Genomic DNA, 26,707 nt, shown 5'->3' on the forward strand with positions numbered 1-26,707 from the left:
TGAGAGGTGTATATGATCAGAGAACATTAGAAAGCATGCAACTGGAGAAAGCAGCCTGCTTAACCCTTTGTCAATCGCATCTGACCACCAGACTAGTCTCCTGAACACACATAGCTTCCTCACGGTCAGAGGATCCTGTCCAATGTCCTGCACAGGACTATGGAGACTTTTCCCAGCCCAACTTCGACCTCCCACGTCTTCCATGCCTGCCCCATGCTCTACGTCCACCATCCTTAAGCGCAAACCACATAAAATCAAGGATGCACCTTGCTTACCTAACATTTGCCTTTAATACCCTCACAGTCTGTAAAAATGTCCTAGGTGTTAAAAACAAAGATTAATTGAACTGACTTCACAACTGAACACTGAATATAGATTTGGAATCAAGGACATCTATGATCAAATCTCCAACTTAACCAGCACTAATTAACTGCCTGACCATGGTTTAGCTACCTGTAAAATGGAAATATGAACACTTAACCCTATAGAATTGTGTAAAAAAAAATACACTAGATTGTATATTAAATACATAGAACATAGTAATTGCTCAACAAATATTTATTTCTCTCATTCCCTCACCCTCTTTTTTTTGTTTTCTAGTCTTATATTTAAGAGCCTTGGATGAAGAAAAAAAATTCATCCTAGTGTCATTTATAATCTATTACAAATGTTCCACCTACTTTACAATGTTGGCATGAAGAATTAAATTAGAAAACTGATATTAAAGTGCTACTAAAAATACAAAGTCTTTATAAAGTTGTTTTCTCAGATTGCGATCCCATACAACCTTTTATCAAGGTATTCCTGATAATTACTCCTTTGCCCAATTTGGAAACTCAAAGGTCAACATTCAAAAAAGGAAAGGATTTGATTCAAATACATAACGCATGGCTTTTTATTTTCTGCTTACCCTATTTTACCTTCTCAGCTGAGAAAGTGCTTAAATATTGCAAAATCAGGAATTTCAACAGTAGCATATCCAGCTAATCAGCATGGTGAGTGGGTTTTTTTTTTTTCCTAGAGGGAATTGATTCACAGGCTGTGAAAACACATTGCATCACAGAGTGACCTCGCAAAGGAGCACAGACGCTGCGCGCCCCCTGGATGGGACTGACGTCAAATCCCAGGGCACGTGGCCCCTGCACACTCAGCACAATCCGCCCACCCGCTCGTGACCCGGGATTAGTGCTTGTTCATCTACAATTCCAAGTGGGTATTTTTAAACTTTTGAAAATGAAGTGTGTTCATGCAAGCACTCTCCAGAAAGGTCAAAGCAAGCGGGAGCCATGGCACCCGTATTGGAGGGGACTGCACTCCTGGAACCTCTCCCAGTAGGGGCCTGGGAGATGCAGAGAGCTCAACCCCCAACCTAGATTTCTCTGGCATTTTCTGACTTACTCCCCTCACTCTCCCTAATAGAGTTAATAACAATAATAGCTCACCATTTCAAAGCACTTCAGATTTTTAAAAGCGGTAATGAATCTCGTCTCCTGATTCTTGGAATTGCTTATTTACTTGCTTGAACCAGCACAAAATGCTGATCCGCTTAAGGGTGCGTGCAGGGACATTTTCTTGGCTGGGTATCCACAGTGCCTCCCTAGCATGGGCGTGGCCCATAGTAGGTGCTCAATATTTATTTCTTGACTCATGCCTAGAAGAATAAGCAGTCCTGAACAATGAGCAGTGTGAAACCCAGGGATCTCAAGCTCCTGTTCAAAGCATGCTTGAGCTCAGGTCTTCCGATCTCAATGTCACCAGACTCCAGTGTAGAAGGTAATTCCTACCTAAGTGAGGTAAAGAGAAAGAAAGCTCAATGTCGCTCCCCTGAGACCAGCCGTGAAAGGGCTGCCAGGATTCAGGAGGCCTGAGCAGAGCCAGCACTCAGTGACGCTGACGCCTGTCCCTTGCCCTAAATCTATTTTGTCCTGGGTAGCCATATAAATGCTTCTGTGTGCGAGGACGCCTGGCCTGAGCAGGAAAAGGTAAGTAGGACCCTGACACTCCACCTCCATCTGGGGTCTGACACCAAGCCAGCAGCTCACTCGGGATCTCGGCCACTTACAAACTATGTTACCTTGGGCCAGGTGCTCACCAGAGGTTAAGCGCCTCAAGATTGCCTGTCTACTCTGTCCCTCCATCTCCTCATCCGGAAAACAAAGGAAATAACACAGCTTACTTCCCAGGGTATTGTAAGGATGAAATGGGTTCATGCATTTTTTAAATGGGTTCATGCATTTTTTAAATGCTTAAACAATGACAGGTGCATGGCCACAGTGTACTAATAAATGCCAGCTGTCATCACGTGTATGCCGGGTTCCCGACCTCCCTGGTGCTCTTTCCTATTATTTCACCACCTATGCTGGCCAGCCCCTTGCCATCACTCATCTGGGTTGTTCCAAAGGCTTCCTAACAAGATGGCTCACTTTCCCTGAAACTCCCTCTTTCTAAACCTTTCCTAAAGCTCTTGTCTGATCACGTGACTTGTTGGCCTGGACACCCATGGCTTCCCACAGCCTGGAGGAGGCTATCCAAACTCCTGCACAGCACTCTCAAGACCTTCAGTCTAACTCCAAACTCCCATTTGAGCCACATGTCCCAGCCTTTCCCAGGCTCGACTTCTGTGATGCTTGAGCCGAACCCATGCAACATCAGTGATGTGCATTGTTCACCTATTATGCACCTACGATATTTTTATAGGACTTGTGTAGTCCCATAAAAAATATTCTAAATGCCAAAAAAAATATATCCATTGAATTAACTTCATAACATAACTGAATATTCAGAAATTTCACAGTTAAAAGTCTGGCATGAGGCTTTTGATCTCAGCTTTAATATTTACCTTGAGCAAGTTACTTAAACTCTCTGAGTATGTCTTCACTTGTAAAATGCAGACACTGTCTCTTTCACAAAATGTTGCGAGGAGTAAATGGAGTCCTGTATTCAAAGTATTTGTGTTTATTAGAATGACTGATGCCTGGTATATTCAAAAAATGGGAGCTGAAACCAAAAGCATCTAGCGCACATCAACAGTTTCAAAGAAAAGAAAAAAAGAAAAAAAAACAGCTTGCTGAACACCCTGAATATCGAACTAAGCCTAAGCCCGATAATGTGCAAGCCCCCAACAAGAACCCCAAGGCCTGCTTCTAGGAAAAAGCCAGTGAGCACAGGCGCCGAGGCAGCGTTACACAAGCCCAAGTCACCGGCAGCCCACACGTTGTCCTCACCTCTTGAAAACTGAGAAAGCAGTGGGCACTGCCCCTTCTTACTCTCTCAGCAGGAACGACCATGGCCTTGGGCAAGTAGGAGGTGATCCCAGGTCCACTGTGGCAGCCTGTGCCCAGCTCTCTAGGCCACCAGTGGTTCTGGGAAACAGAAGCTGAAGGTTGGACCCTGCTGTGGCCTCGCAGCCTGACCTGGAGCAAAGACCTACCGTGGTCGCAGGAGGACCTTCGTTTCATGTTCCAACCTGCCCCGGGGGACTCACAGGCTCCACCCAATGGCCTAGGGGTCTTCAGCCGACCAGAGCACAGATGAATATGTTTCTCAAACTCCCAGGCCCTGTTGTGCTGAATCCTTCTGTAACTCCAGCCTAACCCAAAGGCACAACTCTGGATGTCCAGACAGGAAGCCGTGACATTGTGGCCTTTCTCCTGAGAGCTGGAAGCTGGAAAATGACCCCTTTCCACTAAAGCATCATAATAAAGCATGGATGCTAAGTAGGCAAGAGTGTGTGTGCGTGCACGTGTGTGTGAGTGCACATGTGTGTGTGTGTGCTTGCATGTGTGTGTGCATGCATATGTACCTGCGCCAGCCTGCTCTGAGTGTCCGCGTGTCTGTGTATGCACTCATATGACCCAAAAAGAGAAGGAGAAAGACATTTTCTCTGCCTTCAAAAATTCTTTAATTGATTATCTAACATGGCGTGTTGGCTCAGGTAATTTAGGAAATTGAAATTATATGTTTGTGCAGAGATAATCTACATTTAAAAATATCTGGCGTGGTAGGAGGAACACTGATGAACAGTTTAGAAACTGGCTTCGTGCAGGCTTCAATATGGGGCTAATTCAGAATTACAGAGCTGGAGTTTCGGGACTCTACATAAAATGCACCAGTTCACCGAGCGCCAGAGCGACGGAGAAAAGACACATAAAAATTCTGATAAGAACGGAATGTGAGGCAAAAGCACAATTTCCTCCCAATCTGGAATATCAGCGGGATTTGCGCTTGTTGGTGGTTTTCTGGGGTAGATGGGACATTAGAGTGGAGCTCAGCACTAATGCCACGTGGCAGCTCCTCACAATACCATCTGCTTCGCCGGGAACTGTTAATATAGTTGTAATTATCTACTTCTAAGCGCTTTATTGGGAATATCATTTGCAAATTAATCAACTACAGACCTGTAAAACAAATGACATGCCTCGCCAAGAACACCAGCCCCTGCTCCGAGTTCTTTTGCTGAGGAGTCGGGGAAGCTGGAGGCCGGCAGGAGTCCACACAGGCCTCGAAAGCCACGCCAGGGGAGAGAAGAGAAGCAGGAAGAATTACAGTACAGGGTTTTCTAGAAAGGTCTGGGGAGGGATTGGGAACAGGGAAGGGGAGGAGAAGATAAAAAGCAAAGAGATGGGTAACATGCAAGGGCAAGAGGCAGACAGACTCACAATGGTGGACACAGACTCCCAGAGTCCTCCGCCACTGCTGCCTTGACCAGCACATGCCACCTGCAGCCACCTGCCACCACCTGCCAAGTCATTTGGATGGTTTGTGGTGTAACGACAGCCCCCACCACCAGACAGGCCATGTCTGTCTGTGCATGTTTAGGGCGGACAGCGCGAACACTGGAAGGCTGATTCATCATCCTCCTGCCGCCTCAGAAATGCTCGCTGCGAAGAAGGTAAAGATCTACGGGCAGAAAAGCAAAGCCACCCTGGAAACCACAAAGGAAGAACACAAACTCAGTGGCCGAAATGATGCTAGAGAGTCAGGGTGCTCACGATGTACACCATCTCCAAGCTCACGGTCCTTCGTATGCAACAAAATGACCCTAAATCGTGGGTCTTTAAGTCTGTGGCTTCAACCAAGAAATACAGCAGAAAAAAATAAAGAAGGAAGGAACCCGGATCACTTTAGCCCTAAGCATAGCGTCCACTCACAGCACACTTAAGGGTCAAAGGGCAAGAACACAGGGCCCTGCCTCCTCCCAAGAGGTGCTCCCCCCCAGCCAGGCTCTCACCTGGGGGACAGGGGTTCTGGTCTCCCCAGAATATCCCCAGGCTGTGGACAAAGAAATGGCCCCTCTGTGGCCTCACCAGCATCTTGTTGGCTCATGTTCCCAGCAGAGAGGGGCTGGAGGGCCGCAGAGAGGAGGAGGTCAAGCCCCCTTGCCTGGGCCCTGGAGGGTGCCTGGAGGGAATCGGCTTGGGAAGACCTGAGCTGCACTGCACTGATTAAAGTGCCTCCTTCTTATTGGCCTCGTTAAATTATTTTTAAAATTTTTTACTAAGATCTTTCATGAAAGGAAAACAAAAAATATTCGAAATCATAAAATCCTGATAGTGCATTTTTCCCTTGTTAATGACCAGTTGCTTAATACTGAACTTGAATTTTCTTTCACCTGTACGGTTTTGATATGTTCTTAAAGGGCTTACCTGCAATTTTAAATTAAGACTATATTTATCATGGAAAAAAAAGAAAAGAGAATTCAGTTTTATACCAAACTTAGAAAAATTGGACAGAGAGGAGCCAGAAAAAAAAAAAAAAAAGAATTACATTGTGCAAAGTTCTACATTCTCCTCCTCTTTTAGGCCTGGGGGAAATGATCAAGAAAGCCACAATGGGGGCATCCACATTGGATTAATGTAAAAATGTATTTGTGGAGCATTCACTGTACTAAATAGCTTGGATTGTCATATAATGCCCCTGGAGAGGGCACACCTGTCTCTGTCTCATTGGTTCTTACAGCCCACCCCACCCCACCCCCGCTTACCCTACAAAAAGTGAGACAGAGCAATGCCCTGGCATGGCGCCCAGCTCTGTGGAGAGCGCAACTCGACCCACTCTCCCCATCTCCTCTTGAAGCCGGCATGTGGACCTCTGAGGTCATCTGTGGGCTGCCCAGCCCTTGCATCTGGATAGACCCTACCAGCAACCCATGTTGCAGCTGATTCTCTCACAAGATGGCGCACCATGAGCTGACTTAATGGAAATCAGCTCTTCTTCCAGAGGCCATAATGAGGTTCTTCATAGTTGAAAAGATACACTGAGAATACTATTTCTGCTCTTTGGTGTTTTGGTTTTTTAACTTTCTGGCTCAAACTATTTCTTCCATGAAACATAGTTTAAAAAAAAAATCTCAGGGTACCAACATCTTCTTTATTCAAATATTTGAGGTGGATTTAAAAGGAAAGTTTTCTGGATCTCACAAACAAAACTTATTACCTGAGAAAAATAAAATATTATATAAGAAGGAATTAACTTAGGAAGCACCTCTGGGAATATTCATCAAGCATCCCAAACCCAGTGTTGTGACCTTGGGTGCTCTGTTCAAGTTCTCTGTGCCAATCCTTCTCAATAAAGCTGAACTAAACAATATACATATCACCATTGTAAAGATCACGCAAGAGATAATACATGCAAAGCACCTGGCACACACTAGGTCCTCAATGCACTAAGTGTCCATTTCACTACGGGTCTGTGGCACACTTTGGCAGGCCTGAAGTCATTATCTGGAATGGAGGTGGTATGTGAAGCAATGCCCGTGATGCGCAGAGGTGGGGACAAGTGCAGGCTAAGGATCTAAGAAAATGAAGAGTTTATTGTTCCCTCAGGTATTTTCTCCAAATATCTTGAGCAAAACTTCAACTGACTTGTACCACACACATGCTCCCCAGAAACAGTAGATCACAGAGGTGATTAAAGAAGTGTAAACTCACTTTCTTTACCAGAGACGTGAAGGCAGAATTAATAATCAGCAGAGAATAAGGAGCAAGGCAACTTTCATTCTTGATCATATGGTCTTGTATGGACCCTTCTACACCTTCACAGAAGTGGCCTCCAAGGACACCGGAGTATAGAGAATAGAAGGTGTCCAGTTAGAGACTACTGTCATTGTTCAAGTGAAAGAACAGGAGGATACAGAAGGTATTGGATGGTGACCAAAGGGAGAGAGAAGAAGCCCCATACAAGAGAACATGGAAAAGTAGGAATATCTTTGTGTGATAACTGGTTTGAAATAGCAAATGATTTTCCCCCCAAGTTTAGGTAGTGGGATTTCCTCCTAGTATTTCTACAACAAATGCCTAACATTTACACAAAAATAATGAAAGTTTTTACAAATTGTTTAAATAAATAACAACTTCAGGAAAGGAATGCATTCATTTTGGTGCCATTCATAGGAAATTAGAAATAAAGGAGTATTCCAACATATGGATTGGAGAATGGTAATGAATTTTCCCAGAGACCTATTGAACCTAAACTATCCGTAGAGCACACATTAGCAACCGGCATTTAACAAAAGCTCTATAAATGTTTGTCAAAAGAATAAAAAAGTGTCACATATTATCTGCTCTGGAAATTAAGGATCCCCAGAGGCAACAGGGAGACAAGATTCCTGCCGATCCTAGTACACAAAATCTGAAATGGCAATGGTTGTCATGGGAATAGAACATTCCAGGATGACTTTGGGCACAACTTTGTACACAAGTTTCTCCGAACCTTGAAGAGTTCAGAGAAAGTACAGGTGCATGGAGAACCGGCCAGGGTTGGACTAGAGCTAGCAAGCTGCAGGCTGGACCAGTCACAGCATTGACTCCCTCCAACCACGTTTTATTCTTCTGAGTGGAGAAGTTTGACATTGCATTCCTTCATCCCCAGTTCTGTTTTATTGTCCCTTGGAGAGTTACATCCCAGTGGCCTTGATCCTGCTTTGCCTGAGAGGCACAGGCATGAGGTATTGCTCTTCCGGTACAACCATCAAGACCAAGACAGGGACCACACAACCCTCTTCCAACAAAAATAACTGTCATGCTGTTTGGGTGAAGGGGGATACTTGCTTTCCCTTTGGAATTCACACTTTGAGCTGACTCAGATGTAGTGGTAGCAGAAAGGTGAACACACAAGGTAACTGGTTCCATGCCAAACCTCTTGGAAGTACCATGGCCCCATGACCCTTGGAAAAGGAGCCAAGGAGACAGCTATGCCTTTCTGCAGGTGCCAGCACACCGCCGGGGGCAGTCACACCTGGACCAGCAGCGTGCTCTGAACTCTTGTTATCTGGCAGCTGCTGACCCTGAGTCTCTCTCCAAGGCTGAGAGCAGCTGTCAGATCAGTGCCTGCAGGCTGGGATCGCTACATTCCCAGGCGGAATCTCACAAACTGCAGCAACCAGGTTGTCGGCTCCATCCTAGAGGCTCTTGCTTCTCCTGAGTTCTCCGGTCAGTTTTCTGTCATCACCTGAATCAGAGCCTCCATCCCACGGGAGTCATCATCAAGATAGAGCCCCAGGAGCAGGGTCCTGCCTGGTTAACAATCAATCAGTAATGACTTGTCTCCACTGTTCCCTTAACTCTTATCTGTCTTCACTAAGCACCTGCAGCCCCTGGCTGGACTCCAGAGACCTCCCCTCCTCCCCCAGTCATGGTTGCCACAGAGACACGGGACAAACATGGAGACAGACGACATTCACATGGCTGGCGCTCTATGTGGGGCACCTGGGACCTGACCCCAGAGGCCATCAGACACAAACCAACACACAGGCCATGTCCACTCTGGAGCTCATGCTCCACCGCCTCTTCCCTCCTGTCGAGAGGCCCTCCGAGGGCGCTTCCTGATGAGGACACCCAGCCGTAGGATCCCACCATCCAGCAGGAGCAATTTCACTCTTTGGACATTTTAGATATAAAGTTTGAAGACATCTCTCCTTGGAAATACATCACCTGTCTAGCAATTCCTTTGTGCAATTCTAGAAATGAACTCCTACCTATTCACTGAAAAATGGTGGGAAGAAAAATAAGGGTATCTCTGATGCTCCTTAACTAAGCAGTGTTATTATGTTTTCGAATTTCTACAGATAAAATAAATTTCAATTATTATACCTTTTAGATAAAATGTTTGGAGGAGAGAAAAATCCCAAAATGCAGCCATGAAGGAAGTTAGGAGTCCTTGACTAAGAGGACAAGAACAAGATAAGATGCATCCCCAAAAGAGCTGACTTTGAGCCTTACCTAAATATTTTTTTATTGTAATCTGGTTTTTTTTTATTTTTTATTTTTTTATTTGTTTTATTTAGTTACACATGACAGTACAGTGATCTTGACATATCATACATTTGAATCAGATGGGGTGTTTCATTCTATTACCTATATATTATTATTAGCAAATTTATTGAATACTTACTATGTGTCATGTATTATATGTGCATTTTATAAGCATTAGCTCATTCTTTTCATTTACTACTTATAGCAAACCTATGAGATGTGAGGGTTTTATCCTTATTCTTCTATATCAAAGGGAATCAGACAACTTGTCCAAGGTCACAGAATAAGAGATGGTGGAATTTTTCTCCAGGACTTTCTGACACTAAAACCTGTGCTCTTAATCATTGGTCTCAATTAACTTTCAAACAACAAGAGTAAAATTTCATATAAATAAAACATTATTACTAATTGTTCACAACTGAGCAGAAAGGAAACATTTTCCTACTTTATAATAGCATAAAATGATATTTTTGAAGAGCAAAGAAATAGGCATTAAACTGGTGAGTTAAAATGGTTTGGTTTGTTCCAAATAACGATAAGACCTTTTTTCAAAGTTCACCATTCTTTCAATGGGGAAATCAAAACGTTCTAGAAAACATCCCAGATACTGCAGCACTGGAATGTTTGTGTTAATTTTAGCAAGTCCCAGTGTTCCAAACATCTGCCTCTGAGAGATGCCCACTGATAACACAGGGGGAAGGTAAAGGGGACAAGAGAAGGGCGTGATTCAGGGACCATATCCAAGGGCAAACGCTGTCATCAGGGTGTTTGGTCCTGGACCTGAGTCAAAAGGCAGAGGAGGCTGAAAAATGTGCTTTCGGTTGTCAAGAGAATAAATCTCACCCTCCCATCCTAGAGGTGGAAAGTGAAGCTGATTAGCATAGAGTCGGAAGTCCTCCAGGACTCTTTGTCAACCGCCTGTCCACACCTCAGTGCGTTGTTCTGGAAGACGACAGTACCTGGAGGTGCTGAAGGAAGTGGGCTGAAAGCCAGTCTGTGTCTTTTGTACCCCAACCTGAGCTACATCAACTTCCCTGGGTCTTAATTTCCTCCTCCATCAATGGGAATAGAGGTAATAATACCTATCGCACGGAGTTACGACAGTTTGATGAGCTCATGTGTACACAGTGAGGTCACTGCCCAGCAAATGGCAAACACGATATGCAAATGTCAGTCACTGTCATTGTGGTGCAGTCCGTGATCACACTCCTTACACACTCTAGCAGAAACAAGCAGCATCAACGTTCCTAACAGAAATTCTTGAAAACTCCAAGGTTAGAAGACAGCACCTTCTTTAAAGGTCCTTGGGAAATGGCAAAAGTCTAATTAGATTTGTTCTCAGAAACAAAAATTGATTTCCTTTTTCAATAATTCTATTAATTTAATCTCTCCTCCACCTCAGCCAAAGGCCAGAACTTTGAAGAATAAATTCCTGTCTTTGTCATATAAATGAGATCAACTTGTATCACCCTGTCAATAACAACACCTTTCCCTGCAGTTGAGATACATCACTAAGTCTGCTACTAATATGTGTTCTACCACCTCCCAAATAACCAAAATAATGCAAATATAAACCACCCATATGTATGAAAAGACTTAACAAAAAACAAAAGTAAACCAAAAATCATAATACCTAATGCTGGCAGAGTTACAATCAGGCATTGATACTCAGCACATATTTGGGGTGACAAGTATAAATGTCTTAAACATTTTGAAAAACATCATAGCAGCATGATTTAAAAAATCATAAAAATGTTTGTTTCCACATGAATGAGTACCAAGAAAACCATTCAAAAGATGAAGGTATTGGTCCATAGACTTCCACAGCAGGAGATTTTTGGTACAAAAAGCACATTGTGGCAAATACATACTATGAAGTACTTTATTTTCTCAATTTTAAAATAACTTTTTTGGATAAATTTTCAATTCTGCTGAAATTAGACTACATCTTGTAATCAATGTGTACATTTAATGTGGTGATACTTCTTTTCTTCTTCAAAAAGCTTAGTTATGCAAACAACAGTACATCTTAAAAACAATAGCATCTCATGATCAAGAAAATGTAGGGGTAAGCCTCATTAAAATAGTCACTGTGGAAGTTAGGTAGGAACATGAAAATATGGAACACTAAATCTGTGTGATTGGAGTAGAAAGGAAAGGGAGATAAATGCAGGGGGTTTATATATATATACAAGCATTGCTTTTCTTCTTCTCACTTAGAGTTGCATTACTGATACGATGATATTATGCATGTGTTACTATTTCTTCCTTTTTTTTTTTTTCTTTTTCTAAAGAAAGACATTCGCCCTTTTCTGGGAGTCAATTCCCATGGAACCCTGGGCAGAAATACCATAAATAGATGGGAGTAAAACGTCGGCCAAGTTCCATTACACATGGTAGAACCAGGTAAGAGTTGCTTAATCCTCATCACCGCCTTACAGAGCAGGAAGACTGAGTGGACCTTGGGGAGGAGGACTGCGGCAGTGTGGGTCCTGAACACCCATCCCGTCCTCACATGCTGAGCACCACCGCCGTGCGCTGGAGGGAACCTAAAGCAAACCAGCCCTCTAAGGACCTGCTCAGACTGCACAGCCAGCGCCACGTCAAAGAGAATCAAGGCCAAAGAAAGAGGAGGAAGTGAAAATGAAGTGGTAGGAACAAGTGGGGTGTTTGAAAAAGAGAACGAAATCAGTAAGTTGAGGTGGAGGAGGGGGCAAAGAGAGTTCTGGAAGGATAAATGAGTCCACCAGGAAGAAGGGGAGGGTGTACAGGACACCAAGGCCACGTCACCCAGCTTCTCAAAAATATTTGTTAAAGGCATACTTAAGTGAAGGGATGATCTGTACCCAAGCCCTAACCCCATGCCTGGCCCCAGCTCAGTAATGTACTCTCTCACCTACTTTTTTCATTCATTCAGCGAATATTTACGGAACGCTTTTCCTATGGAAGGCTATTGTCTAGACAGGGGAGATAAAGCACTGAACCAAGCGGACAAGAACCCATGCCTTCCGGAGCTGACGTCCTAGTGGGGATGAGGACGAGGTGGAAGGGTCAAGTGGAGATCACTGACAAGAATTAAAAAATAAACAAAGCAGACCAAACCTGGGATGTTGATGTGTGCTATGGAGAATATGGGAGCACCTTGGGGTAAGAGAGAGGTTCGTGGCTTTAAATAGGATGCTCAGGGAAGTCCCCACTGAAAGGTGACCATTTGAGAAGACTTGAATAGACAATGAGACCAAGCCACCCAGGCCCTGACTAACTTTAATAGGTCAGATCTGCTACTAAGTTGTGAATGGTCCATAAAGGGAAGGAAAGAAAGAACCAGAGACATCTATTTGAATAATCTAGCTAAGAGACGAGGACCATGGTGACTACTGAAATGCTTAACCGTGATCAGATTCAAGGGATGTTTTGAAGCCACATCCCACTAGATTCACCAATGGATTAGCTACAAAGTGCGTTTGAAAGAGAGGAGTCAAGGGTAACCCCAAGCTTTTTAGTTGGAACAGATGGAAAGTGGGATTTCCATGTGCCAAGGTGGAAATGGCAGGGACAGGCATAAGGCTGGGCAGAAAAGAATAAGAAACTTCTTTGGGAACTTTCTAAGTTTGTGAAATCACCAGACACTCACAGTGTCCAGGAAACCGGAGCTGACACTGAATGGAACTCTGAATGAATGACCAAATGGAAACAAACGGAAATTAAAATTGAGACTAGGACCAAAAGAGGAGGGTCAGACAGCTGAACCAATAAGAGAGGGAGGCAAAGAGAAGGAAAGAGCTGGCAAAGGGTGAGAGTCAAGAACCAGCTCCAAGTGATCAGGCTTCCAGGGGCCTGGACCCACCCGTCCTGTCCCCACTGTGGCCATTTCTGCTAAACTAGGAGTACGAGTCTGACTCTGCCACCATCTGACACTGTAAATACCAGTGACGTGGTGAGTTTTCACACATTTGTCTTCCATGAGCTCATTCTGGCCAGACCACGGGATGATGGGGAATGAGGCTTGATAGCAGGGCGGCAGCACCCAGCCTCCTGCACCCGGTGCAGCAGAACCCCCCTGTGTCCCCTTCAGTAGCTGTTTGCTGTGGAATAAGAACCACTCCAATGTCTTTTTCCTCTGCAGACTTAGGCAGGTTGGGCTGATCTCCACTGTGAGGAGGATCAGGGCAACATGAACAGGGGGAGGTGGTGCCGTAGGGTCCCCAGCAGCCACTTCCCAGCTCTTGACTGTGGTCAGGAGGGAAGGCCCCTTTAACGGCAGAAATGAGCTGCATCAGAATAAGCACAGGACAGCTCTCTCACAGCCTTTCCTCCTGGGTTTGTTTCTTTGGCCCTTGTTTCCATATCACAGGTGAAGGAGATGAAGTCCCCCAGAAGTCCCAGAAGTGCATTTACCACTGAGTCATCTTGGACCAGTCAAACCGCCTCACATACTCAGCCATCTTATTAGGAAAAATTTGGATAATTAGCAGTTGCCTTCCAAAAGGCAGGCTGCCCCACCCAGGGTCAGGCTCGGACCCTTCCACCTTAGGATCTACAACCATGGGAGGTTATAGACAGTGAAATGCAGAAAGGCAGGAATTGAGAGACATATGCATCTAGGTCCCCTCCCTCACCTCCAGGTACAACTTCTTTTGGAATCTTTAGTAAAAAATGGAAAAGCCCCTATCTTACCCTTTATTCTGTGCAGAGTAGTAGAACTTGAAACATTGGAGGAAAACCGCTTATTTTGCATTCAGCTAAAGATGGGTTTGAATTCTTGGTTGCAACCCTCCATGAGATCATTGGCAGATGATCTACACTGTCCACATCTCAGTAGACTTAACTGTAATATGGGTATAGAGTAGCACAAAGAAATCCAGGTCACCAGGAGCCTCAAAAAAAGATGAAAAATGAAAAATGCCAACTCCATCAGTCATGGGCCAGACACAAGGGCAGAAACCACTCTGGGTATTTTAAACCAGAGAATTTAATACTGAGGGATGTTGACTCAGGGGATGGACACACCCCTAGCTTCAGCTCAGACTCCAGTCTTTCAAATCCCCCAAACCCCAGGCTATGCTGAAGACACCAGGTACTTATTTCCTGGGAGGGAAAACTGGACATTAATGAAAAATCTGAAGGCAGGTTCCAGAGAGGAGGACACTGGATACTTGAGTTGTGGGAACTCAAGTAACTTCAAAATGGGGTGAAGGTTGCCTAGGACTACAGTTTGACTGTGACCCCCCTCCAAAGTTCTCGTGTTAGAAATTTAATCTCCAAATTTCTACCTTAATGGTTTTTAGAGGTAGGGCCTTTGGAAGATAATTATATGAGGTCGTGAGATGGGGCCCTCATGATGGAATTGGTGGCTTTATAAGAGGACAAGAGATCTGAGCCACACATTTGCTCTGTCTCGCCACATGACACTTTCCATTATGTTATGCTTCAGCAAAAAAGGCTCTGGCCAGGTGCAGAGCAGATGCCAGAGCCATGCTTTGGGAATTCACAGCCTCCAGAATCATGAGTCAAATAAACTTCTAATCTTTATAAATTACCCAGTCTTTGGTACTCAGTTACAGCAACAGAAAACAGACTAAGATACCCAGTGGCTGACAGCCACACCTTTCTCTTATTTCACGTTTTCACAGGGAAAAGATTCCTCTGGAAAACTGCTGCCTTTCCCCATCCCTTTATAACAGGGGAGTGGAAAGAACACCTGAACAGGCTTAGCTCAGCTCCATCCTGCTCATCTTGGACACATGCCACCCTCAGGAACCCAGCATTCCCGGTAATTACAATAAGCCTCAGTGGAAGGGGGTGGGGGGATATCCTGCAACAGTCAGATGAAAAAACCTATCTAATCCTGGGTTATCATGTTGGGCCACTTGCTTCTCGAGGCCAAACCTAGTATCAGCTGTTTAAGTCAGCTTTTTCACTGCTGTGACTAAAAGACCTGACCAGAGCAATTATAGAGGAGGAAAAGTTTATTTGGGGCTCACAGTTTCAGAGGTCTCAGCTTACAGACAGCTGGCTCCATTGCTTGGGGTTCCAGATGAGCAGAACAATATGGTGGAAGAGTGTGACAGAGGGAAGCAGCTCACGTGATGATCAGAAAGCAGAGAGAGACTCCACTCACCAAATACAAAATATATACACCAAAGCCACACCCCAATTCCCACTCCTCCAGCCACACCCCACCTGCCTCCAGTCACCACTCAGTTAATCCCATCAGGGAATTAATTCACTGCTTGGGTTAAAGCTCTCACAACCCAGTCATTTCTCCTCTGTACTTTTTTGCATTGTCTCATACGTGAACTTTTGGGGGACACCTACTATCTAAACCACAACTAGCTCTAATGGGAATAAGATGTTCGGCCTCCATTTTTAATTTTTTCATTTCTCAACTTATTCAAAACTCAGATAAGAAAAATGATAACCTCCTCAAAAGTCCCCAATAATAAGGACCAGCTCTGGTCTTTGGTCTAATGCTATCTTGCTATGCCCTTTATCATTAATAAGAATTATCACAAATCAATTTAATCTACAATTTTTTTGTGTTATTAAAAGTTGATACTTATTGGCAGAAGTTCCTATTTTTGTTTGCCAATGAATTTACCTTTTTCTCCTGTTGCCAAGATCACCTGGGATTCTGAGTCAGTAACTATATTTCACAACCCCAGATGACAACCAAGCTTTGGGAGGCAAAGACTTAGAACTAGGGGTTCTCTACCTCCATTGCTCAGTGCAGTAACCCAAGGAGCTTTGCTGAGGTCTGGGCCCCACGCCCAGGAATTCATGTTCAGCAGGGCATGGACAAAATTTCAGTATTGGGACTTCCTTTGAAGTTCTCCAGGTAATTCTAATGTGCAGCTTGAGTGAGACCCACTGGTATCTCCCCTCTAAAGCAATCTTTCCTTAAAGGACCTGCTATTGTTGGCAGGAAAAGCCTTCAGTTCAGGGGATGCCTCTGGTCTCTGGAGTTCCTATCACTCAGTGTGGGACAATATGGTTGCCAAAGGCATTTTTAGAAATGCAGACCAGAATCCAAAAGTCCCATTGCCAGCATCAAACCTGCACTCGATGGCCACCCAGCCCTTCCTCCCACCATGCTCCATGATGGATCCAATCCACTTTCAAATGAAGTGAAATTTGAGGCCTGTTGGTGTTATTACCATTGCAATGCTATTGATTGCAGCTCTGTTCTTAGCAACATGTCCAATTTATCATCTTTAGTCATCCTTGCATGACTACATGTGTATAAACAAGCCCCAGTGTTTGGAACAACACACGTTTTGGGGTGAGAAGCATCATGTTTAAATCCCTAACCTGGCCGTGCAGTCAATACCAAATAGTAAAAGCCCCCACTTTGGGGATTCCCCTCTTCCCCTTCCCCCTAGCCCTCTCTCTCTCTCTCTCTCAGACCCTCCTAGAAGTTCCCTCTGAGGAGGACATGGGTAGAGCAAGGATCTGAGAACAAGTTTAACAAGGGTCAGTTTCAGTCGGATCTGGACTGCCTTGTTTACAGATGAGGGAGGTGAGGACAAGGGACAGGGAATGTACCCAAGGTCACCTTGGCTGCGGCTGGAGCAGGAAGGTCCCTCCCTGGGCCCTGGGAACCACCCTTACAGAGCCTTCCTTTGTTCCAGGATTTGGTCTCTAATTTGAACCAGGAAAACAACACGGGAAATAAAGAAACCTAGGAATAGAAGGCACAGGTCTCTGACGGTGGGAAGAGAGGGAAGCAAGGCAGAGTGAGGAAGGTCCAAAGTGGAAGGAAGCAGACAGGGCGGCCGACTGCGCCTCGCCAACGTGAGACAGACACGCCAGGCTGGACAGAGAGCACTGCCAACCGCACGCTGTCAAGCACATTGGCTGGGTACTGACTTCCAAGTATGACGTGGAAAGCCATAAGGGGCTGTTGATCTGAGGGTGCACCTCTCTGCAGAGGAGCAGGGAACCAGACAGATCATACCAATATTTTAATATTTATTGTTTGACAAGAAACTATGTCACTATGCCTTTATAATAAAGCTATGGTATGGAACAGAGGGGGATCAATGAATGATCCAAGCCAAGTGACAGGGGACTCTGTGGTGCTTCCAAGAGAAAATTCCAAGTCCACAGGCTTAAATTCAAGTTTCTCTATATTTCAGCCCCTGCCTGTTTCCTGGGCCTCATGTCCAGGTATCCCATAATGATACCCACTCAGCAACTATGGAGGCACCACTAACATGAGCCGAAGAGTGGGGAGGTAGAAGCAAGGGACTTCAGTCTTTCACTTATTTTCAATTGTTGAATTATTTTGTGACACCAGGGTAGCTTCCATCTTTCCCTGTACGTCATCTCTCCAGCAATCTTGACCTGTAAATTCCACTGAAGAACCCCGGACCATTCAGAGTCCTTGGACAGCCAGTATTTGCAACATACTTAAGGCACTCTCCAGTGAGCTCTGGTCAGTCTCCTAAGGGTGCTCGGTACAGAAGATTTGCCCCAAGGCCAAAGGGCTCAATTCCAGGAATCTTGGGAGACAGAGTGTATGTCTTGGGAATTTACCCAGGCAACAGATTCCCTTGGGGTGGGGAGGATTGCAACTGTCCCCAGATTAGCACCGCAGCTGCAACTTATAGCAGAGGTCAAACCCCATCAGAAACATCCAATTGGAAAGCAAGTATATTTCCATAAGGAGCACAAAGACCGAGGGTGCCACTCAACATTATTTGGGTATTTGGGACATACGCTTTTTTTTTTTCCTCCCTTTTTGCCAACTCAAAATCCAGTCCTTTTCTTGTCAAATATAATACTGCCAGAGTGAAACTGACAAGACATACAATAAAGTTGAGGAAGAGAAACACAAAGACCTAGATAGTAACCTATTTATTTTTCTAGGGGGAAAAAAAGTAACAACTATTCTAGCAAAGAAAATAGCCCTGCATTTGGCCCTCTTTTTTTCTTTCCTGTTTTCCCTTCAATTTAAGAGAAAAACTTTTCAAAATTCACACAAAATGGTATATACACTGTCTACTTTTCTGTGGCCGTCTTCAAATACATCACCTTTCAGGTCACCATGAAACACTTTTTTGAAATATGTCTCAATCTGTCTTTCAGTGTGACAATGAAATTACCAGGCAGTTCAGCATGTGACATGACTGAATTAGGCTGTGGCTGGCCAACAACTGTCATTCTCATGTTTGGTTCTTTACTTCTGGGGGCGGGGGTGGGGGGTAGTTGGGGGGGGGGTGCAGTGGAAAAGTCCTGCAACAGAATCACACCTCTTCCTGTGCACAAGTGACCCCGTGGAATGACATTGTCCCTTCGCCACGAGATCTCAGATCAGTTTAACCATTGATGCAAAACCTGATTTGCTTAAACTCTCCTGTCACCTAGTTGCCAGCCTCCAATTTGTGACTCTATTAGTCACATACACCTGTCCGACTCCCTTTGGACCGGCAGGGAACATCTTGGAATGTCTTCAGACTAATGTTACATAGAAGTACTTGACCTTTTTAAAAAACACTGATCAAATTTGCCTTGAATATTTTACTATATCACGGGAACAATCATAAATGGCATATAAAAATTCAACAGCTGCTAGGATCAATAAGCTGCCCACCCAGAAACATATATATACATAATACATAAATAGATTTTTTAAAATCACAAAGACATGCTGCTACTGTCATATGAGAGCTGGTTTAGTTCTCCAGCCGATGCCAGGGAACCAGCTCTCAGCCTGGCCTGCTTAGGAGATATTCACAAGATCAAATTGAATTCTTGCCGTGAGCACCAGCTTTTTGACTTAATGCTTTGCCTCGAGAAGGATTCTGCTAAAAATGCAAATATTTTTCTCTAGAAAGGGTGATGAATTGGCTAACTAGTGTCTGCTCACTCATTTTCATGGATGTGTTTACTGATTTAGCTCGCAGGAAGTAAAACTCCCAGGAAAGAAGACAAAGACTCGCAGTTGCGATGTGGAGATGGGCGGAGGACAATTCAGGGCAGATAGGTGTCGGGAATGCCCAGTAGCCACTGGAGAACCCACAAAGGCAGGGGACCAGGAGACACAGTGCCACTTGCTTATTCATATTGGCTTGGACCCACTTTTTGTGTAAGGAAAGTCCAGAGACCATGTGTCATCCATGCATCTTTGGAATTCCTAGAATCAACTCGAAATGCGTCCCTCAGAGGCACAGGCAAATAAAATGAAATTGGAGAATTTTGTCTCCAACTGAAAACCAAAACCAAAAATACTTTATCAAATCACCAATAACAAACATGTTGGCCTGATCATATATCATAAGCCTTTAAAAAAAAAAAAAAAGACATTAGACTAAAAGCCCCTGGCAAACTGGATTTACTGGAAACTAAGATAGGATCCCATTGAAATGGCAACCAAACACTAAAGAACAGAAGAAATGCAAGGATGGATCGCATCCTACACCCGCGGGGCTCTGGTGGCTGCAGCCTCCCTGGGTGACCTGCCCCTAGGACACACACATGCTCTCTGGCACAAGGTTTGGCAAATACTCCAACTTGAAGACCTTCCAGACATTTCTCTTCTCTCTCCAGAATGGTGCTACCTCATCGTCAGTGAGATTCTTCTATAAATTTGCTTCAATGGTCACACAGGTTAAAAAAAAAAAATTAATAGCCTAAGAAGCTGGGGCTAAAGGCCAAAAAGTTAAAGCGCTTACCAGGCAAATAATTCGAAGAGGCAGGATAAAATCAAAAACAGAATTTAAATGGCCTCAGCCTAAGAATTTATAAAAGACCAAGTCCTGACCTATGACAGAAATGAGAACTTTATTGGGCACGTAATTCAGAAAGGCAGGAAAAGCTGATACACAGAACACAATGAATGTCAGCTTAAGGATTTAAATCTCAGTTTGACAGGGTCGGAAAACCAATACAATAATGCCAGCGAGGGGGAGAGGCGTGCTGGGCAAATCCAGTGCGGTTTAGAACTTGGACTGCATAATTAGCCTGTGTTGTAATTAAGAATCTAGAGGGTCTATTGAAATCAAAGGACAATGGGTGGATTTGGATTTGGCCGCATGGAGCCAGAATGCTTAACACAGTAAGAATCTTCCCCAATTTTGGCCGGAGGTTTGGGTAGCTGGTGACCAGTGAGGCTGATCATCATCCTTGCACTACCTGTTTATAAGTCTTCGTAATGACAGAAGGGAAATACATTAAAAGTCCTGATGTGGGGATCACATCATTGGGGTTTCTATTTGATTCAGAAAAAAAATCCTTATTTATTTATTTATTTATTTTTGGTTATGGTTTCCCTCTCTGATCAGAGGAAACCGAGTTCATGACAGGCACGAGGTCAAGGCTGAGTTGATCTCTAAGCCAATGATGAGCTGGCATTGCGGGCTTGTTTTATTTATAGGGACCAATGATATCAAATTAGACGAGACGGAAGAGGGAGAAGAATGTAGCTTCATTTAGAATAAGTGTCTCTGGAAGGCATCTACTACCAGTTTTCTAAAAATATAAGACAATGTCACAGATTCTATCTTTGTCTTTTAAAAACTCAGAGGCGAAAAGGAAGAAGCTTACACACCACCATGGTATGTGCTAATTCAAAGGACCCAGCTTCACGTAGAAGAAGTAACATGAGGAAAATAATACATTCCGTTCATTTCCACTGCTCCCTCCTGTAATCCAATAAGAGACCTGAGCAGCCTGCCATACCAATTGGGAAAAACAAAACCAAAAGAAGACCGTGTTTTCATTTTCTTCCTCTCTTTTCTTAAGATAGTCTTTTATTACAACTACTTGCAACATGAAAAAGACAGAATCCCGTTCTAGAGGATTAACAGAGAAACATTAGTCTCTATAAGAGCTTCTATAATACAAATTCTTGGTTCCCAGGGTTCTGAAATGTTCATAAAGCGAAGATTCCTGAAACAAAGTTGTTTTGTTTTGTTTTGTTTAAGATAACTGCCCTCCAGTAATGTCAAATTAGTAATGAGCCATCAAGAAAACCTCTGCTGGCCACTTAACACCCACCAAGGTACCCAGAATAAAGAAAGAAAGACTGTCAGGCGAGCATCCTCTCTTGGGTTCGGAATCCTTCATCCAAGAGAGGCAGCGACTTTAAGGAACTGACATTTACAAGAACCAAGAAAGGAAACCTTCAGCAAAAATGTGGTGAGCAGAAGCTCCTACACCCTTAATATAGTTTATCTTTCACATAAAGGTATCTTGAAAACCTTTACACAAGTCCTTTATGAGGGAATAATTTCTGAGCCTGGGCAGACAATGGTCTTTCAAATCCATTCTCAGTTTAGAAAGCATTTGTAAGGAGGATTTTTTTCCCAGCCAGCGCCTGAGAAGAGCGTGAGGCCCTTGGAAATCTCTGTAATTAACAATAAGCCTCTCTCCCAATTGAAAGTGGACCCTCATAGCCTAAAGTAGCACTGAGGTTTCTATTTCTGACCTACACCCTTCATTTTATGCAATGTCTTTGTAAAAACCAAGGGCAAGAACAACCTGGAGAGAAATTTTCAAATTTTGGATCAGAGCCACCAAATCAATAATGGCGGAACAAAATGAATTATCAGCCTCCACTGCTTCAATCAGAGGGAGAGGCAAGGAGTTAGCCAAAAGAGAAACTGCGGTCAATGTTAAGAAACAGAATGAATTGACTTTGAGGGAGGCTTATATCTAATTAAATGAGACTGGGGGCAAAGGCAAGGGAGACTCCTCCGCGGCTGATAAGGAAGTGATCAGAGCAGGTGACTCAGCTCAATTGAACTGCCCTTTCCCAGCCTGAAAGGAAAAGGAGAGCAGAAAGTGGGGTGGGGTGGGGGACTCAGGGGGCCCATGGCAGGTTCTTCAGGGGTGTTTCCCCTCACCCCGTGACTACCTGTCAAACTCCCACCACTAGCAATTAAGTTCCCACAATATCTAAAGTCTTAGCAGGAGCCCAGAGGAAAACCTCCTGCTGTGGGTTAGATCCTGCCAGGTGCAGGAAAGAGTGGGGACCGTACCTGCTGGTGGCTTCCAGGGACGGGCTGGCAGCTATGAAACTAATGCCCTTTGCCTTGCAGCTTTATAACAAGAGTTCCAGACTCTTGAGTCATGCCACCCATGAGGGGTCTTTGGGAAGGATGCAAGAAAATTTAGAGACAGAAGATACTTCTGCTGGATTCTTCATGCATATGCTTGGGAACTTGGCACTAGGAGAGTCATAAACTGGGATCCTAGCCCAAGAGGACCCCACAAGTGATGGAACACTCTCTCTCTCTCTCTCTCTCTCTCTCTCTCTCTCTCTCTCTCTCTCTCTCTCTCTTCTCCCAGTTGTGCCTGGAAATGCTGTGTGTCAGGCCCCAGGAAGCACCTGCTCTGAGCTAAGACATTTTCAGGTGTGGAGATCGCGAGCAGAAACATGAAAGCCCCTCTCTCCCACCCCTGCCGGTCCAACCAACGTCGACCGCTAGTTACACCTGCACCCTGAACTAGAGCAAAAGGCACTGGACTTTTACAGCAGATGCTCAGATCAAAGCAGCAGCTTTTCCCGCTGTGCCCTGGGCCTTACAAACACGTACTCGCTTTTCCTGCTCCATTTGCAAACACAGTGTTCTTTAAATGTGCACAAGTGACACCCAGTGCTTCAGAGACTTCTTAAATAAACCCGAGATGAATCACCATTTTCTGGTCCTGTACAGCTAATTATATGTTCAAAATCCCTTTAAAAGTCACAAAAATCTCTCTCAGTTCTTTCAATGCTTTTAAATGGCAAAAGGGTTAGACATGAAGGAGTGGGACTCGCCAAGCCAATAAGAAATTCACATGAACACTGAAAATAGGCTTTGGCCCTTCATCAGAGCTAAACTCACAAGAGTCGTACACACGCTTATCAGGAAATTATAGATCTTATTATTGGGGAACTGGGTGGCAGATGCCAAAAACATTTAAATTCTCTCCATTTACAATTCATGAAGCCCATTGTAGCTTGGTATTATGGTTTTATTAGATTTGTGCATTTAGCTGGGAACCTATTATTATAATAAAATACAAAATATAATTATTGTTTTCTTGCAGTGAGAACCTGAGAATTATCTAACATTTTATTGTTTCCCCATTGAAAGAGAGCCCAACTTTGAATTTTTTCCATAACGATTTTTCAAGAAATGTCACATCTTCTTTTCACTTTCCATATTAGTTCTTGCTTATGCAGCTTAATGGGGAAAGAAAAGAAGAAGAATTGAGATGGAGGCTATAAGTCACATTGGTTTTCCTTTAATTACAGTATTATACTTATATTTCTCATATTTTCTACTGTTCTCTCTGCCCAGCCAAATCTCATTCCTCATTCGGTGCCCATTAATTGCAGTGGTGTCTGGGGAAAGCTGATATATAGATATGAGTTTCATATGGCCAGTGCTCACCTACTATCACTCACCAAATGGAGTTCGATACCCATAATGGTCAATTTAGCTGCTTGTCATATGATCCCCACTCCTGCAACCCTCCCTGACCCAAGCTCTTACGATTCCTCTTTTCTCCTCTCTCTTTCCACTTCACATTATTATTTTCTCTCTTCATCAAAGAATGAAAACATTTTAGGAATACCGAGGGGAGTCACATTCCATGTCAGACACCATGTAGGTGTGCTGGGATCACTAACGTTAAGGGTGGAAGAGGCTTTATGGACACGTCACCAACCTGTCATTTTCCAAAGGAGGAGCGTGTGACCCAGAAAGATCACATTGATGTTAAGGAAAGAAGTCAATACCCATCACCCCACTTTTTAGGTGACTGTCCTTGAGCCCTGAGGACATGCCCAGCACTCAGAAGTGGTCTCACCTTCCACAGTTCTTGAGGTAGTATCACAGGCTAATTCTGCTTCCATTTAACAGATGAGGAAACTTTCAGAGGTTAAACAACTCATCAGGAAACGAGCGGCAGAGTCCAAGTTTCCCTGGGACAGAGCCTTACCTCTAACTACTATACAAAGCAACATTCTCGCTATGAAACCACAGGCTGCCTTGACACTTAGTTAATATCTATACACATTTACAGATTTTGTTCTAGAAGCTCCCTTAAAATAAATAAAATAAAGCACAGCCTTTGATGAGGCTGACTCCTGACTCGCCATTAATTAGGAAACCTTCATCAGGATCATCAACTTCTCTGAAAGTACCTCATTTGCCAAATAGGAGATTAACAGCACCCACTTACAGGTTATGGAGAAAGAAATATATACATAAAGTGTATCTATTGGGTGCCTACTCTGTATCAGGCACGATGCACTGCGTGGAGGTTTTGGGCGGGCAGCATCTCTCCCCAGAGCCAGCCCCCAGTGGCCACTGTATGCTAATACTTTCGTGTGTGGAATGTAGAACACTTTACAAAAGTAAGTTATCACATTGATTGCTGGAATGGTCAAGTTACAAATAGGCTTCTGCTTCCTAGGAACACTTACCCCCACCCCTACACACACACACACACACACACACACACACACACACACCCCTGGGCATTGACCTCACCAGAATACCTGTTAAGTGAATTCTACCAAACCAAGGTTGCCTGTGGTTGCCTGTGCCCATGTGCCCACCTGTATATCTGTAAAGTGTGCTGTTTCCCCATATTTTATTGATTTAGACACTTTAGAAGTTTTTGCGCTGCATTTTATGTAGACACCTAACTAAAGTTGGGGAAATGATGGTGTTCACATTTGAGCCATTGCTGCTTCAGGCACTAGGCTACCACAGCATGGGCGGTATTTTTAGACATAACTATCAGAATAATAAGTTGAATATCAAATAATTAATCAAAAATTTAAACTCCTTATTAGAATGAAATTTGCTTTGGAAGCTTGGGTTCAACTTGTCATGTTTTTTCCCCAAAATCTACCTAAAAAATCCGATTAGAGTATCTACTATGCATGAAGTTAGGCACAAAGACAAAGATCCTGCTGCCTTGGGGCTCATAGTCTGTGAGGGAAACTCACATGCAAATGAACCACAACAAGAAAATGGGGACCCTGCAACAACCCAAGCACTGTGGACACAGAGGAAAAGGTCTGCCCCCCACCGGAAAATAAAGAGGGTTTTGCAAAAGCTCAGAGAAAAGAAGCCACAGACATTTCAGGGCTGGTACAGTTCCACTTGCCCCTGACACTGCCTGTCTGCGTGGTCCTACACAAGTCACTTAGTGTCCCTGTGCATAAAATAAGGTTAAGAATACAAAATAGGCCTGAGGATACCCAGCTCACAGGATTCTGAGCATCACAAACCTGGGCAGAAGTTAGAATCTAAATCATCACACGTAAGGAGGAATCGGGGAAGGCAGAATTCCTATTGAGCTCTAGAGGACACTCCTGGGGTAAAAATGTGGTACGAAAAGCAAGCCATTTTTCTTTGAACTCTGGCATATCACCAAGAGTGGCCAATGAGTACACTTCCTCTGGACCCAAACTTCAAGTGACAGAATAGGACTGGGGTTAGGACAGAGGGCGGAGGACTGGAGGGGAGCGGGTTGTGGGTGTGGGCCAGCTTGACTGCTACGGTTTCTGTCTCGATCCTCTCTTTCCTTCTCTGACCTTCCACATGGCCGTTTCTCTGCATGGCCCTCCCCTCCTCCCAACCTCCTTTCCCATGTTCATACTCAAATTCAAGTGTGTTCAATGACAGTAAGGTGGGCCTCGCTCTATGCTAAAATGTGTCGCCTAAATGGGAAGTGTAGTACAAATGTTGGTGACTGTTATTAGTACAAGTTAATGCCCTTAAAAGACTGCCCATAATTTTCCAGAAAGGTATATCTTGCATGGAGACCCACAGGGAATATATAATAGACTTTGGAAGAAGTGGAAGGCAGGAGCTGGGGTCCTAAATCAGAGGCTCGGAGACCCAGCAGTCCTTGGGAGGGAGGCTCCGTGAGCCAGGTGAGAGGAGGACGCGACTCACTTCTCTTTTAATTATCTGATGTGCACACTGCCCTCCTCGGCTGCCTCCAGCCTGAGCTGATAAGAAAAGGCACCAATAAATATCTTGGCGGTCTGAAGGGAGAAACCATGTTTCCTGGGACTCCCTGCTTCTACAGCTGTTGTTAAAATATTACTGCTAATTAGCTGGCTAGTTATATATAAACCCTTACAAAGGAGTATTTTTACACAATCATAAAATAAATTAAACTACCAAAAATTCACGCTGTTAATTAAAATAACCCCTGTAGGAGGGGGAAAAATCGCTACAAGGCTGAGGTAAACAGGAGGCAATTTCACAAGCACAAACTGATTAATTTTATTTCCCATTACATGTATTTGCTAATATCATCAAAATTAGGAAATAAAGCAATTTTGCCTTGACAGTAGTTCCAACGGAGGCGGTTCTGGCAGAGGGTTGTCGCTGGCCAGATACGCCCTGGGCCCCGAAGCAGCTCTCCCGTCTGGAAGGGGGAAGGGGCTTTTCAGTAGAGTGGGGTCCTCTAGAGGGACACACAGCAGGTGGGACAAG

The 26,707-nt window shown here is 44.2% G+C and overlaps 1 protein-coding gene and 1 long non-coding RNA gene across 6 annotated transcripts in view; one reads left to right on the forward strand and one right to left on the reverse strand.

The window, feature by feature from the left end:
• Ppargc1a (PPARG coactivator 1 alpha) overlaps positions 1 to 26,707 on the reverse strand; it is a 607,642-nt gene that overhangs the window by 392,498 nt on the left and 188,437 nt on the right. The window lies entirely within an intron of this gene.
• On the forward strand, positions 1,893 to 22,702 carry LOC139706492 (uncharacterized). Of its 2 annotated transcripts, none has more exons than XR_011708117.1 (3): positions 1,893 to 1,982; positions 11,546 to 11,657; positions 22,545 to 22,702. It is a non-coding gene; the product is annotated as an uncharacterized lncRNA (long non-coding RNA). The 2 variants fall into 2 exon arrangements; XR_011708116.1 differs by lacking the exon at positions 22,545 to 22,702 and adding an exon at positions 12,169 to 12,720.

The sequence above is a fragment of the Marmota flaviventris genome, chromosome 7 (assembly GCF_047511675.1).
Source record: "Marmota flaviventris isolate mMarFla1 chromosome 7, mMarFla1.hap1, whole genome shotgun sequence".
Classification (NCBI taxonomy): domain Eukaryota; kingdom Metazoa; phylum Chordata; class Mammalia; order Rodentia; family Sciuridae; genus Marmota; species Marmota flaviventris.